This window comes from Barbus barbus, assembly GCF_936440315.1.
Source record: "Barbus barbus genome assembly, chromosome: 23".
NCBI lineage: Eukaryota > Metazoa > Chordata > Actinopteri > Cypriniformes > Cyprinidae > Barbus > Barbus barbus.
Window position 1 is genome coordinate 17380898 of NC_136751.1, and position 16673 is coordinate 17397570.

Here is a 16673-nt window from a genome sequence, read left to right on the forward strand (position 1 = left end):
AACATCAGCATATTAGAATGATTTCTGAAGGATGACACTGAAGACTGGAGTAAAGACCACTGAAAATTCATTGCAGGAATAAATTACATTTAAAATATATTAAGATAGAAAACAGTCATTTGAAATTATAATAATATTTTACAATATTACAGTATTTTACTGTATTTTTGATCAAAAGAGACAACACGTGATATATCCTTGTCCTGATTAAATAGGGAAGGCAGATTTTAATCTAAATTCTAAACTGTGTAAAAACTAACCATGGTCTACCCTGCTTATATTAAACAATCGATTTAGTTGAAGGGTTGAGCTTCACCCAGCTGAATCCAAATATCTGTGGTAACTGTTTGGCCCTCGGATCTGATCCCTATTAGATGTGTCTGTCTGTGTGCTATGTGGATCCATTTAGTCTTAAGTCGTAAGTATTGAGATCAGGTCTGGAGAGACATATGGTGTAGTGAGACAGGCTCCTGTCATCAGCTTCTATCACCTTTGTGTGGGGCAGGAGAGCTTATGAGCTGAATGGACCTCCTGTTTTTTTTCTGTGTGGTGTTAAAGCAGGGAGGTATTTGTTCAGGGCACAACAAACAGTGAATGAGGTTTTGAAGTGTTTGTCTTTCATGTGGCCACAAGTTTAGGATGGACAAAAGTGTGCTTAGTGAAAGAGAGTTTTTGGAGAACCACTGTGCCAATAGAAGAAGTTGATGTTATGAATAGTATGTGTACCAGATCTTCATATATTATAGTTTTTGATTTATAAGAAAGAAAAACAAGAAAAGAAAGAAAAAACCCTTACACTTGTACAAAACCAGATGTAAGACATGTAATCCTTAGGGAATGTAAATTCATTGTGGCACATTTTATGAAGCCCTGAATAATGTCAGCAATAACAAAAACCAAACCACTGTTAACGCTGTTGCCTCTTTTGGAATAAAACAACCTATTGTCTGACTAAAAATACCAGAATGTGGTTGTAAAACTGTTGTCACACAAAAGGCATTGCATGTCATAGTAGGGCAGGTGATAGGCTTTACTGTGTGGCAACTGCTGTAAAAAAACCAATAGGGACAAATGAGCATGAGTCGTCAATGTCTGCCGGTCAGACAGATGCCACACTCTATTATAAAATAAATGACAAAAATGATATTTAACATGTTCTATTGCTTAAAACAAGCAAAAAAAAAATTAAAACAGCAGAATAAATAGGTGCAAAAATATATTTTCTCACTAAAGGTCTTATCACCTAACACGTTTTTATTTCTTGGGTAAATGTATCTGTTTTTTAAAGATGCTTGGATATTTGTACAGGTAAACAAGACAATGAATTGTGCATTTTAATGTCTTCCTTTCACCATATGGCCATTTACATAGTGTGTAATGTGAGATTAAATCCACTAACTGAAAACTTTTTTGTTCCTTTAAAATGCAAGTGAACCTTTCAGTCATTTGCACATGACAGTGCCGGAGCTTTCATAACCTGTTGTTTGAGTTTGACTGCTGCTGTCATTGAGTATTTGTGTTCTCATATGCATAAGCGAACAAGAACGTAATGTGCGTTTGGCTGTAGAATGAGACGGTTGTTGAGGTGTGAGGAGTGTGTGGAGGTGTGAACAGGTGTCTGGGTTCACTGGAGTGTAGGAATGGAAGCTCCTCCAGGTGCACAGCTGCAGGGAGGGGCACCGCTGACACACAGACACACATGTATCCTTGGGGGAAGTGTGTTTATGCAAGCATGTAACTGTGTGTGGGTGGGTGGGGGTGGCGGGTGGCTGTGCATGCAGTGCAAAAAAAACAAAAACAAAAAAAAAATTCAGAAAAAAGTCTAATAATTATTTGGAAAGCAAAAGTGTATAATGCAATAAGACATGTTTTCAGAATTTTTTTCCCCCAGTTCAAAGTCAATTATTAAGTGTTTCAAGAATAAATGCAACAAAATGTAGTGAGGTTTTACAAATATATATAGTTGTGTGTATCTAAAGCCTAACCCCTAAAATATTTACCCCCTAATAAGTAGATTTTCAATATTTATATAATATATAATTATATTTCAATATATTTCAATATTTAAAGACACATTTGCATGTTCACAGTTTCCTTATGTCATAATAATAATAACAACAATAATAATATAAATGCAACAAAATGGGCATGGTTCTCTAATGTCATTATCACCAATAATAATAATAATAAAAATCAAAAGCAGAACAACAACAACTATTATTAATAGTAGTATAACTTGAATTAAGTCGATTGTTAATTTTATAAATAATGAAAAAAATATTTTACCTAGTAGAGATTTTGTTGTTAAAACTGTTTAAGATTTTTTTTTTTTCTTTTTTGTAGTCTGTGTATGAGTAGCTGGGAGAAAAAAACATGTGAGACGGAGGAAGTTGTATTTGTCTGGAGTGAATATTTGACCTTTTCCCAGTACTGTTCCAATGACTTCATAATTAAACTGCGAGTCATTTACAAACTGGCCGTTCATCTGTTGTATTGGAAGCCCAATGCAAATGCCAAGCATTGCTGTTTTTCTCACAACACAGGCCTCATCCATCATAATTTGGGATAGGTTAGGATTTAAACAAGCGCTCTCATTGATAAACACTTATGACCTTCCAGTTGCTGTAAAACAATGCGCCAACAGCAAAGGTCAGAACTGCACTCACATGCACACATACTGACCTGACAGACCAAAGCTGCTATAGCAGCAAACGGTTTAAAGGAATAGTTCACCCAAAAATAAAACTTATGTCATTGTTTACTCCATACTATCATTATTAACATCATCAAAATAATCGATTTAATCCAGATTTTGACTGAAATGTAAGTCACTATTCACTCTTCTTCTTCTTCTTCTAAATATTCATTCTATTCATCACACAAAGCTATAATTTGAAAACATGCTTTTATAGTGTTGGGTTGCCCTTTTTTGGAGCTTGCAGGTCAATGGTCACTACAATCTGTCATAGTACGGAAAAGCTGTGTGAACGTATCAGAATATTTTCTTTTGTGTTCCAGAGGAGAAAGAAAGTGATATGGGCTTGGAACTACACGCTTTTAAGTAAATAATGACAAAATTGTCCTAAAATTAACCCCAAATTGGGTGAATCGCTGCTGGCTGTAACTCAAGGCACAGATGGCCAGTGGTCTGACATTACAGACAATCTTTGAAGTTAATGATCCTGTAACTCCAGCAAGTAAATGTGACTACCTATATGCTATTTTCACTGACATTCCTTCCCTTATGTCAGTGTAAACTTCAGGCACAGAGCCAGACACACACCCTAACCTCTGGCTGTCCTTGAGACAGCAAGTACTGCGCAAATGCATTCATCATTCTTTCATCCAATGAATTTTAACAACATTTTTCTCCTTTTCTTTCTATTTCCATCCCCCACGTCTGTGGTCTCTCTTGCTGCGTTCTGAAGCCGCTGGATTTATCTCTTGTTATTATCTTTCAGAACTCCAATTACTGTATGTCCTGTGGAGAAACAAAGCTTCAGCGCACCGTCACAAGAGCTGAAAAGTACAATGCATGACAATATCCTCCGGATCGCTCAGAGCACATAGACTGCTGGCGGCTCAGCAAAATTAGTTCTCTGACAAATGAGTCTAAGACGGCAAAGCTTCAGGGCTGCCTCTAGCTCAGAGGGACAGGAGACACAATAACATATTAAAGACTCTTAAAGGGAGAGCTCATGCAAAAATAAAAAAATCTGTCATTATTTACTCACTCTTATGTTGTTCCAAACCAACGGTATCTCAATTCGTACATATTTTACGAGGTGGCTAATTCGTACGAACTCGTACGACCTCACTCATACGATTTAGTATGATTTGTCTAAACCCCAGTGACGGGTAGGTTTAGGGGCGGGGTTAGGTGTAGGTCATTCGTACAAATTCATACGAATTGGCAACTCGTAAAATACGTACGAATTGCCATGAGATCGGGCTGTCCAAACTTGTATAAAACTTACTTTCTTCCACGAAACACAAAAAAATAAATATCCTTATCTCAAAGGAGAATCATAAAAGAGATCCATACAGCTCTATAGCCATTCATTACTAAAGGTACTAATAAGCACCGTTTAGTGGTAAATAAAACAAAACAAAAGTGTACCTTTTAAAAGGTTGCTGCTCCAATGACAGCTTTTGCACCTTTTTTGAGAATGCATTATATTTTTCTTTTGTGTTTCAAAGAATCAAGTCATTTAACAAAAAAAAAAAACTGTCCCTGATCCACATCAAACCATGATTTGCAATCAACATATGCCAACCACACCGTCTGACCTGCTGACAAGTCATCCTAATCACTCTTTAATAGCATACAACAAGCAAGAACCAGCATTACAAAGTAATAGAGTGCTGTAGAACAGGATAATGGACAGATGAGAATGAAAAATTCCACTAGCCCAGGTCAAAAGAGTGGCCAGTCTTGGAATTAAAGGTTGTATGCAAATCAGCATTCAGGCAGAAAGATAATATGACGGCCTACATTGCACATTTAAAGAATGTCAGAATCAATTAGAAGTGGGAAGCTAATTACCACCAACTCTGGGGTTGATTAAAAGAAATCACTAAGCAGCAGCATAGCACATTATGCTAATGATCACTCATTTAGAGGTGTCGTGGTCTGCACCTCTTAAGAGGATTTGGGGAAGCGTGCTCCAGTCTAATGTCATGCGAGTTCAGTTTGAAGGCTTATCATGCCAATGTTTCCAAGATGATCAGCGTCTATTAATGGTGTTGATCCTCTTCCCAAATAATTTTCCTCCGGAATGCAAATTTTACAAGTGCGGCCAATACAGAAAAAAAAATAAAAATAATAAAATCTGTTTAAAAGTGTATTTCTGTTAAATAATAAATACAAAATAATTACATATAAATTCAATTGAAAATGTAAAAAAAAAGTAAAATAGCTACAATAAAATATAAAATGTTTACAAAATAATTGAAATATATCAATGTATCCATGAATGAGCCCAATATAAATGTATACATTTTGCAAATGGCTTCATTAATTCATGTATAATAATTATGTTGCTTGTTGCATTTTATTATATGCATTTAACTTGTCTTTTCCTGTCAGCGTTGACTTGTTGTGACCCACTGATAAAACATGGTCCTAATCATAGTTTGGGAGAATTTCATGTTTAAATTGCGTTTATAATATTAATCTGTTTTTAGTAGGCAGTAAATCATCCTTCTAATCAAAACAGCAACCTTTTCATCATACACTTGCTTATTTTAGGATCATGCATCACCACATGCACCCATGAATGCTGCTGGAATGGATCTTTCATCGTCATGGAAACATTCTGACATGATCTTACAGGATGAACTGCCAGAACATTTGTCATTAAACGAGCTAAATTAGCCTTGAAATATTCCAGCTCAAATGAAGCCAGTCATCTGCGACTTTGACACTTACACAAAAAGAAAGTCAGAAAGAAATCAGCACTATTCAAGTTTCATTTAAAGGCATTGCAAATCACACAAAAGCGACAAAAAAAAGATGGCCCAATCTTCGTTCCAGTAGGTTTTCAAACAGAAGTGCACAGTGTAAGTAAGTGTAATTAATGCATTTACTGCTAAAACATGTATATGATGTGTGTTTGTGTATTCTAATACATCATCCAGTAAGCATGTGAAAATGAGCTGATTACATTTGAAATGACATTCTACTATCCTTAAAGGCACAGCGCTCAATTTAATCGCCTATGGTATTTTGCTAAATTAGTCAGAGGTGTCTGATCTGTTTTCTGATATAGCAAGTTCGATGTTTCCTAATATGCAAAGCGGATATGTATGCTACTGTTTAGAAGTTGTGGGGTTAGTAAGTTTTTTTATTTTTCATTTCTAAGTTTTATTTTATTTTATTTTATGAAAGAGATTGCTACTTTTATTCTCTTTCTTTTCACCAAATCAGAATGATTTGAAGGATCATGTGACACTGAAGACTGCAGTATTGACTGATGAAAATTCAGCTTTGGAATAAATTACACGTTTAAAAACAATTATTTAAAAAAAAAAAAATATATATATATATATATATATATATAATAAAAAATAAAATCAGAATATAAAACAATTATATTAAATTTGTAAAATTTCACATCATTACTGTTTTTGATCAAATAAATGCAGTTTTGTTGAACATATGGCTCTTTATTCAAAAAACTAAAAATCTATATGGTAAATCTGGTAATATTCTAGTATTCTGGTATATAGTAGATGTATAATACTGTATGGTAGTATATCTATAAAATCTGGTAATATTCAGTCAACTTTTTTTTCAGTTACTCAAGTTGTTGAATTAATCTTTAATATTAAATTTTAGGTTAAACATTTCTCTGAAACTATAAGAGATAATCTTGGCCCCTGCAGCTAATTACCATTAGTTTAAGGCTTTTTTTTTTTTTTTTTTGGTAATGTAAAAAATATTTTTGCTTGAATTAGTTCATTTCATGCTGAAATAAGATTATAGTAAATTAATTTTTGCTAATATTGCATGAAATCTCATAACATAATAATAACATAATCTGAAAATGCTATTTAAAATTAAACAGTTTTAGATTGAGTAGAGTCAACTTAAGTATTTTGATAATAACTGTACTGTAATATATTTTATTTATTCACATTAAGAAATACCTAATATTTTAGGACATATAATATTTAAACAAAGGGGTAGCACAGAAGTAAGCATATATAATGTAGCACACTAAATAATTAAATATGATACTTCTGTAGCCCTGAAGGCAAACAGAGAGTAAGTCAGAGGAAGTCATGAGCTGAAGGCCCCACACAAGGATACAATCAGTTAGCTATCAGCACTCCGGAACACACATTGTATGCACTTCACACCCATTGTGTTTGCACTGGTTGGACAATAATGAATGAAAAATAGCAAAGCTTTCCCCTTCGTTTGATAATGCAAATAAATACTGTTTGGCAGAGATATTCCAGTTCCATACGAAACTACATGCATGTGTTCACATGCCATGGCCACACAGACATTTATACTGTATGCGTAGTGCACACATGCACAATGAACAAGAACAAACATGGACATACATAAATAAAACATAAATAATTTCTGTTTATTTCAACAACATTTAATATTTGTATATTCGCTTCCTTGGTAAGGAGGCCGCAATGACACCAGAACAGAGGACAACTCTGTAGGGGTTAATCCACTGACTGAAAAGAATCACTTACCACTCTGCCTGCTTCCTTGGCCTTTCAGGATGCCCCTCGGTAATCCCATAATACCATGCCTTTCATCAGGAGTTCTGTTCTGCGTGCTGTCTCAAAGAAAGGGATGAGGGAGGGGAAGAGAAAGCAAAACATATCTTGAAGAGGTAGTGTGTTGGGCAATTTGACATGCATACCCCCACTATATATTTGCTCATTCCACAAGACTGGAGCAATTTCCCTTCCAGGGACTCAACCTCAGAAAGTGTGGAGTGGATTTCTCAACCACAGATTGTTTCTTTACACACTGAGTCGGACTCTATGCATACAGAAAAAGAATGGCAAATTATTACCCTCAGATACCGACGTAAAGCACTGTATCACTCAATTAGGAAATATATTATCTTGTTTGCCCATGCAATCCATGAAGTTACTTTAGAGGACAGAGAGAAAATGTCAATTCATTTTTCTGTGAACTAGAAATTGCTTTTATGACCAGCACCAATTCAGGTGTTTTTTTTTTTTTAACTGTAACTGTCTGATAACCACAACCACAACGAATAATAATTTTTAGTAACACTCTAGTATAGGGACCAATTCTCACTATTAATTAGTTGCTTATTAGCATGCCTGGTATTGACATATTGGATGTTGATGTACTTATAAAACACTTTTTCTGCATGACCATATTTTACATCCCTAATTCTGCCCAGTACCTAAACATAACTGCCTTACTAACTATTAATATGCAGTAAATTAGGAGTTTATTGAGCCAAAAGTTAATGGTTTGTTAATAGCGAAAATTGGACCTTAAAATAAAGTGTCAATTTTTTTTTTTTTTGCACACAAAATAATAAATCCACAATCATTGTACTGCAAAAATAAAATAAAAAGCTATGGGCATTATGTAGTAGTAGTAGTAATAATAATAATTATTATAATTATTATAATAGTTTTACTTATTGTGTCAAACAAATGATCACTGCACTACAAAAATAAAACAATATGCACTATTAATAGTTTTATATTATTATTGTTTATAACAACGAGTAAATATTAATAGAGCATATTGTTTTTTATTTTATTTTTATTTTTTTAAGTCTAGAATGGTTCACAAATTCATTTATTATTTATTTCCTTTATTTTGTGTACAATTTTAAACTACTTTTTTTGCTCTTTTGAATGAATTGCTATACATGTAAAAAACAATAAAAAAAAAAAAAATTATAATAATAATAATTTTACATCACTGTTGCTGTTTGGATGTAGTAAAACATCCACAGATGTAACAGAAAACATCTGGTTCATTATTGCATTTTCGTCTGTCACTGGCCATAATTCTAACCTTGAAATCAGGATTAGGCATAAATAATGTCCTCAGATTCATTCATACATGTGAAAACGAGAGAATTGAACAAATGGTTGTACTGGCTTAGAGGAATATAGGAATCATGTCTTTGTGTCAGTTTTTATGAAGACTTCTTCAACCTACAAATGGTTTTCAAAAGCAAAATTGCTACAAAATATTTTGTGAAAAAATGTGACATGCTAGAGCAAAACTAGCATAATCACCATAAAATTAGTAAGAAACAAGTATTGGATTTCATTCATATATGAATGCAGGACAGCGGTTAAATATCAGTAATACCGATATTAAAGGACCAATTATCGGTCAAATCCATATCCACTATGAACACCCTCTATGAATACCTAAAAGCAATATGAAAGGTGAGAGGGCCTAAATGAGCCGACACATCTGTGTGGCCCCCCAGAATGCAGTAGATCCCCTTCCTCTTTCTGAGAGCCCTAGAGGCAGGGCAGGCAGCCCCAGCTGCAGTCATGGCTGTCCTGAGGGCCCTTGTGAAGGCCAGTATTGTCCATTCATAGGGTTCACTGTGTGAGAGGTCACAGTAGAGGGAGAAGGGGTCAAAGACGGCAGGAAATGGAGGTGGTTTGGCCCTGTAGGCTTATAAAGGCTGCTGCTAACAGAATAAACAGGTAAAAGTGGCTCACAGTTTTGTCTGTTGTTGCCTGGTAAATATTCTCACACTGCAGCACAACGGGGGAGAAAAAGAGAAAGAGAGAGTTGTATTTATGTCACTCGGTCATCTCCCCACCTACAAGCTCGTGTTTGTAGCTTCCCACCATCTATTTGAGGGCAGTTAAGATACCCGACATGGTCGGGTCTGGGGAGCGCTTCGCAGATGTGCAGATAAATCTTCATTTTTCAGTCAGTTAAGCAAGCGTAGGCTGCCGCCATGCTGGCTCTGGCCAAAGGCACCTTGCAGGAGCCAGATATCCTGCAGAACAAATTGGGGAACAAACAGGCACACAGGGTCACTCGCACTGTCCTTTATCTACAAAGTTAAGAGGCCCTGTTGGGAGGGCGCCACGACTCAACAATGGTCAATAACAGACATGTTATGATAGTACCCCACTGGGGCTGTTAAAGACCACTGTTCGTTACAGACTAAATCGTTAGACAGTCTGGATCACACACTGTCAAAGGTGTCTGGCTGACAACTTAATGTTGTAAAACACAACTTTTCCAGTAAAATTAACATGGGTGAAATGTTTATGAGTAGTTTTCGATCAAATCAAAATACATTGTTTAAATGTTTAGAGTTGGTAAGATTTTTGTAAATGTTTTCAAAAGACATCTCTTATTCTCACTAAGGTTGCATTTTCAGTAAAATATCAAAAATATGCAGTAATATTGTGGAATTTTATTACAATTTAAAATAACTATTTTCTATTTAATATGCCTTAAAATTTCATTTATTCCTGTGATGGCAAAGCTGAATTTGCAGCAGTCTTCAGTGTCACATGATGCTTCAGAAATCATTTTTAATATGCTGATTTGGTACTTAAGAAACATGAAAACAGTGTGCTGCTTATTATTTTTGTGAAAACTGACACTTATTTTCCCAGGATGCTTTCAACAGCATTCATTTGAAAGTGAATTTTTTTGTAACAATGTGAAAGATTTTTTTTTTCTGTCAAGTCTATAATATTTTTGCTGAATAAAATAATTAACTTTAGCTAATAAAAAAAATAATAATAGCCCCAAACTTTTATTTTTGTAGTGCTATATCATTCCCTAACTTTAATTAAAACCAAAAGAAGGAACTAATTGGTACGACATGGCTGTGATTTACAAAAATGAGGGAAGTTAAATCATTGGAATGAATTTTTATTTCACGGTGGAAAAAAAAAAAGTGGGAACGAATTCTTAATTCATGGCCATGATTAGCCATGATTATATACAGTATATATATATATATATATATATATATATATATATATATATATATGTGACCCTGGACCACAAAACCAGTCATAAGGGTAAATTTTTCGAAATTGAAATGTATACATCATCTGAAAGCTGAATAAATAAGCTTTCCATTGATATATGCACACACCTTTTTGCCACACCTGCAAATGGCCGGTGACATGATCAAATTTACTGGCCAAAATTATTTTTTACCTGCCATGAAACTATTTTTGCAAAAACAGGCAGTTATTACTACTACAATGACTAAACATATTTACAATGTTTTTAATTGGTCCTGCTACTGGTGTCTCTATTAAATGCATTTTCCCTCAATAATATACTCGCCAACGCCTATTTACTCGCATCTGGCGCTTGGTAAATGTTAATTTTAGGCCCTGGATATATGGTTTGTTATGATAGGACAATATTTGGCCGAGATACAACTATTTGAAAATATGGAATTTGAGGGGACAAAAAATCTAAATACTGAGAAAATCGCCTTTAAAGATGTCCAAATGAAGTTCTTACCAATGCATATTACTAATCAAAAATGAAGTTTTGATATATTTACGGTAAGAAATTTACAAAATATCTTCATGGAACTTCTTTACTTAACACTCTACTGCATGCATTTTGATGGTACATGATAAAAAATGATTCCACATCATTTTTTGGTTTATTTGGTAACATTTTATTGATAAAACATTTTTTTGACCACCCCTCACCCCCCCATCCCAAAATATTTATTTGTTGCCTCAGGGCAACATCGATCATCAATGGTACAGAATTACGGAGGAAATTATCCATTCACATATCACAAGACAAAGTTCAGAGAGCAATTCAAAACCACAAATCTGTCAAAAAATGTCAAGAAATCATTAAATGAAAAGGGAAAAACACTTGAAACACACTGATATATTGCACTGTGGCCCTCCAGGACCGAAGTCTCCCAGCACTGATGTAGTGTGTCGTGTCATATCATGTACTTCATCAAATGAGATTTTACTCCGTGTTAAACTTCAAGAAGCACTTCTTCTCTGTTGTGAAAGAGTTGCACATTACACATTTTGCACATCACTTTGGGTGTTCCTTTGCACCCAGGAACCTTGCATCTTCCCTTTTTGTCACACATAATGGGAAATCCTGGTCAGGGATGGGAGCTGTGGACCCCTGCTTCCTTACCCCTTACTGCGCAATGTTGCCCTGAGGCAACGAAAAGAAAAACTGAATTTCTGACATGCAAAATAAATTTAAAAAATCATAAAACCTGACAAAAGTTTTCTCTACACCTTCATACACACACAAATATTTTTATGTACAGTTCATGTCATTTTAAATAAGATTACTAAAGCAAATAATCTTGCCTTCTTCTCATGTGCTCCTGTGACCATGTGTCAGATCAGGATGTCCTACCTTCAAATGGTGCTTGATAGTGACTCCCACACCTTATTGGACTGTTCTTTGATACTATTCAAACATTTTAATTGGTTGCAATCATTTAAAAAAACATGCACTTAACATGGGGCATAAAAAAACTTTCTGTTGCCTGAGGGCAATACTATGCAGAGTAGATGGTATAAAAAAAAAAATCAATAATTTTGACCCATACAATACAATAAACCCCAGCAACTTAAGACTGGTTTTGTGGTCCAGGGTCACATATTTGTCTGCATGTTATGTGTGGGGCTCTGTATCTTTGAGAAGATGGTCGATGCAAAAGATTAGTTAAGATTATCAAGAAACTAAGTATCAAACAAAGTGATGGTTGTACAAACATATTTAACAAAGATAGCTAGCTATAGCTATTATACTAATTTTATTATAGTATAGTTTTATTATAGTAATATATTTATTACAGCTACAGCTAGTGATTCAAACTAATTTAGCACACAATAATTCTAAAGCGTTCTCACGTCATTATTTTGTTGTCATGTCACATTTCATATGATGTAATCATCAAAGAGTGACATTCGTTTCACAGAACTCTTCACAAAAGCACAGAGGAGCCCACCGCTTGTGAGGTCTGGTGGGCCAAACAAACACAGAGAGTTGTTCTAATCCTTCATCAAACTGCAGTGTGCTTTTTCATTATACTTCCCTATTGGAAAAGGACATTTAAATACACTTAAAAGACTCAGAAGTAACTTAAAAGGCTTCAGATATTAGGAAAGGCTATTCAATAGTATGGCCAGAAAACATCAGAGTAATTTGTTACTCTGACAAGACAATTTCAGAAGCATTTGTGAAGCTTTGAGCCTAATAACCCAGCGAGCTACTGCTGGCAGATCATGTCTTGTCTAGACACGGCTGAACACATGAGCCTAATACTTTACAAAATGTGTTGGTTTCTTTTAACAATCATGTGCTGAGCCTCTAATGAGATTTACAATTAAGGCAGTGTGTTCAACAAAGATACGGCAATAATGGTGGGAACTCCACTTGAGAATGATTGCAAATGCCCAGGTCTGTGGACATAATACTTTACTTCTTCGTAAGAGGGCTCTTTTCACAGACAAACAAAAGCCACACAAAAAAGGGAGCAAAATACTATGTTAGGCACACAGAATGGCAGACATGAGGGAATTTTCAAGCACTTATAAAGTTTAACAAAATGTTGAAAAAGAAAGAAAGAAAATATAATTAATAATTCATTACTGAATAATTCATTACTGATAATGCAACATTTCATGTAGAGTTTACATGGCTTTTAAGCCATGAGAATTAAAAAAAGACATTTTGTTTTGTTTTGTATTGTTGCATTTTGAGTTTTTTATGCCAGAGAAGTGAGAATAAGTTAATGTGCAAGAGAGACTAATAAGAACAAATAGCTAAAAAGCTCAGTTCTGTTTGTGCACAAAGTACAAGCTTGACAGAAAGAAGATAAACCATAGAAATGTAAAGAAGAGAGAGACAATGAGAGTTTAAAATAGAGAGTAATTGGGGTTCTTAGAGGGGGTGTGTGACTGCTGACTAACTGACTCTTCAGTCCATCAGTGACTGGTAATAAATCACAGCAATTATCAAGCCTCTCAGTATGTTTGCTCTGATCTAAAATAAGCTCCAGACAGTGATAATTACCACCCACACGGATACACTGAATGGCACAAGCACAGCACCTCACATAACATACACAACTGATCAATAAACATTTTTAATAATAGATGTTCTCAGGGTTATTTCACCCACATGGTTTATGTACTATGTACATTAATGTTTAAAAGTTGGGGCTCAGAAAGTTTGTTATTATTGTTATTATTATTATTATTATTAAATAAATCATTTTACTCAGCAAGGTTGCAACAACTTAATCATAAGTGAAAGACGAAAGCAAGTTTTACATTTGTTATAAAAAAAGGTTCTTTCCTGGCATCTGATTCCTTAAAGAATCTTTAACATTGCTATAAATGGTTTTTTTATAGTAGAAAAGGGCTCTTTAGATTATTAAAATATTATTTACATTAGGAGAAAAGGTTGTTTTAATGGTTCTTTAGTAAAAAAAATTTTTTATTTTATGGCATTGCTGTGAAAACCCCATTTTGGACCTTTATTTTTATTTATTATTTATTACTTTGTTTTCAGCAAAGAATTCTGAAAAAGTATCACAATTTTGATTAAAAAAAATATAAAAAATTAAGCAGCACAACTTTTTTCTTCATTGATAATAATAAGAAATATTTTTGAAAACCAATTCAGAATATTAGGATCATGTGACTCTGAAGACTGGAGCAATGGCTACTAAAAATTCACTTTGACATCACAGAAATAAATTATAAAAATAGAAAACAAATATTTTAATTGAAATAATATACAATAATATAACAACAATATAACTATTCTTACTGTATTTTTGATAAAATCAATGCATTCTTGTAGAACATAAAATACAATATATGTATACATTTATTTATTTTTTTTAATTTGGTCTTTTATGCTCTACAAGAATGCATTGAATTCACATGTTAACATTTAGTAAATAATCTCACCAGAATCCTGTTAAAAGCAGCTGTTCTGCTCCACGAGCTGCCTTGTAAATTTCAAAATGCCTCAAAAAGAGTGAAGCAGAGCAAATCACAGGCTGCTGGCACCATTTCACACGGGATCTCCATGCAGGAGCCAGAGAGAAACACCAATCAATGTGGCAGCTGCATGCCATCACACACAGCGCAACCCAGGCAGCTATGAGGGTGATTTGTTGACATGTCTTGCATGCAGGAGAGAAAATTGCATCAACTATTTCCACATATCCACACAAATGCACACAGCCCTCAATCTGATCAGTCTGATCGGCTGTCAGGCAACATTACTGTCACAGCATAGGGGAAAGGTTGTCAGACAGTAATCTGCCAATATGAGGTTTTCACATGCCTTTGTAAAGGGATGCAGCTGCATGTAATTGACAAGGAAAATTATGATTGGCTGGACAAAAGGCCATGTAATTTCACCACATCATGTCCCCAAAGGTGATGAACAGTACAGTGCTCAACACTGCAATCACAATGTTTCCAGAGATATTCTCTAAGCAAATCGTTGCGTTTTGCTGAAATAATGAATCAGCAGGTGGTGAACTATCAAATGACTGAACAGGAATAAAGTCATTCTAAAAAAAATGGGTGCCATCTGTACCTTTACATACAATGTCCAAAAATTAAATTCTAAATCCCCAGCAGACTATGTCTGCACAATAAATGCATAACTACCAGAAGTCTTTTATCTCTATTATACAAAATCAAAATATAGTAAATTGATTATTCATTCGGTGTGCAGACAACATCTGCTGGGTTTTATTTATTTATTTTACTGCTCTTTTTGTGCCCTGCTCCTCCTTAACTAAAATACTATGGCTACTAATAAATATAGTTGCAAGATCAAGTGCTTTAAGACATTTAAGCACATAAGGAAAAATTGTGTATTATTTAACAAGCCTGTAACCAGCTAATTCAATGATTAAAAAGAGCATTTTTGGCAATTCCAGGTAATTTATTAACATGTTATAGCGCCACCTATGATCCGATCTCCATACATCTTTGCATACTTGTTTAGAATAATCTGTTTTCAACTAGTTTCATGAAGTTTTCTGTTTTTGTTTAGGATTTGTAGGCTTTTGTATATTTGGAAACACCCCTTTTCGAAAATGAATTATATTAGGTACCCTACTACTGCTCCGGGTGTGTGTTGTTCACAGTGTGTGTGTGTTCACTGCTGTGTGTGTGCACGTTGGATGGGTTAAATGCAGAGCACGAATTCCGAGTATGGGTCACCATACTTGGCAGTATGTCACTTCACTATTCACTATTCACTAACGGCAAAGTTCAACATTTTTTTTTTTAATAATTAAAAAAAAAGTCCAGAGAATTGTGCTGCAGTGCTTATATTGAGGTTGAGCGAAAAACCTAGGACTAGTTTACAAAACGTTTTTCACATAATTGAAAATATTTGCGACTAACGCAAGGAGATATGAATGATTTTGTACTTTTGATCGCTGTAGCGCCCCCATCAGATCGATAGGGATGAGCCTTAGTCACATTGTAGACGGTGTGGGTACTGCCATCCCTCTAAGTTTAAAGTTTCTACGACTTACAAACCGCCCGATCACTTTTATGTGGAGAATGCTAATCCTTGGACATTCTAACAATTGCAATAGGGTTTCAGCACTATGTGCTTGAACCCCTAATAATAATAATTCCAACTAAATAATAGGGTAACACTTTAAATATATACTTACCACAGTAATAACAGTAAATTGTATAACTAACCCTAAACCAGACCCTAATCCTGACCCTATAAATACGTTGTTAATTAACATTACTCAGTATTTCAATGTAAAATTACTGTAACAGAGACACCATAAAATAAAGTGTAATCTATAACTGAAATATATAAATATACCATTCAAATACATTGGCAAATAATATTTGCTTAAATTAATAAATATAATAATAATAAATATCTAAATACATTTTAAAAATCATCACTATTGGAACTCTTCAAGGACAGATCAAAGTCTGAGCTGCCTCTGATACAAAAGACTGGCCAATAAAACACCTTAATATGCAAAACGAGATTAAACATTAGGAAGATAATAAAGTTATGTGACAGGGTGGTAATGACTTCATTTGAGTGTAGCAGTGGTATATAGAGATTGAATATCTATCAGTGCCGCCTGATCGAAATCCAGCCCAGTCGTGTCATGAAAGTCTTCTTTAAT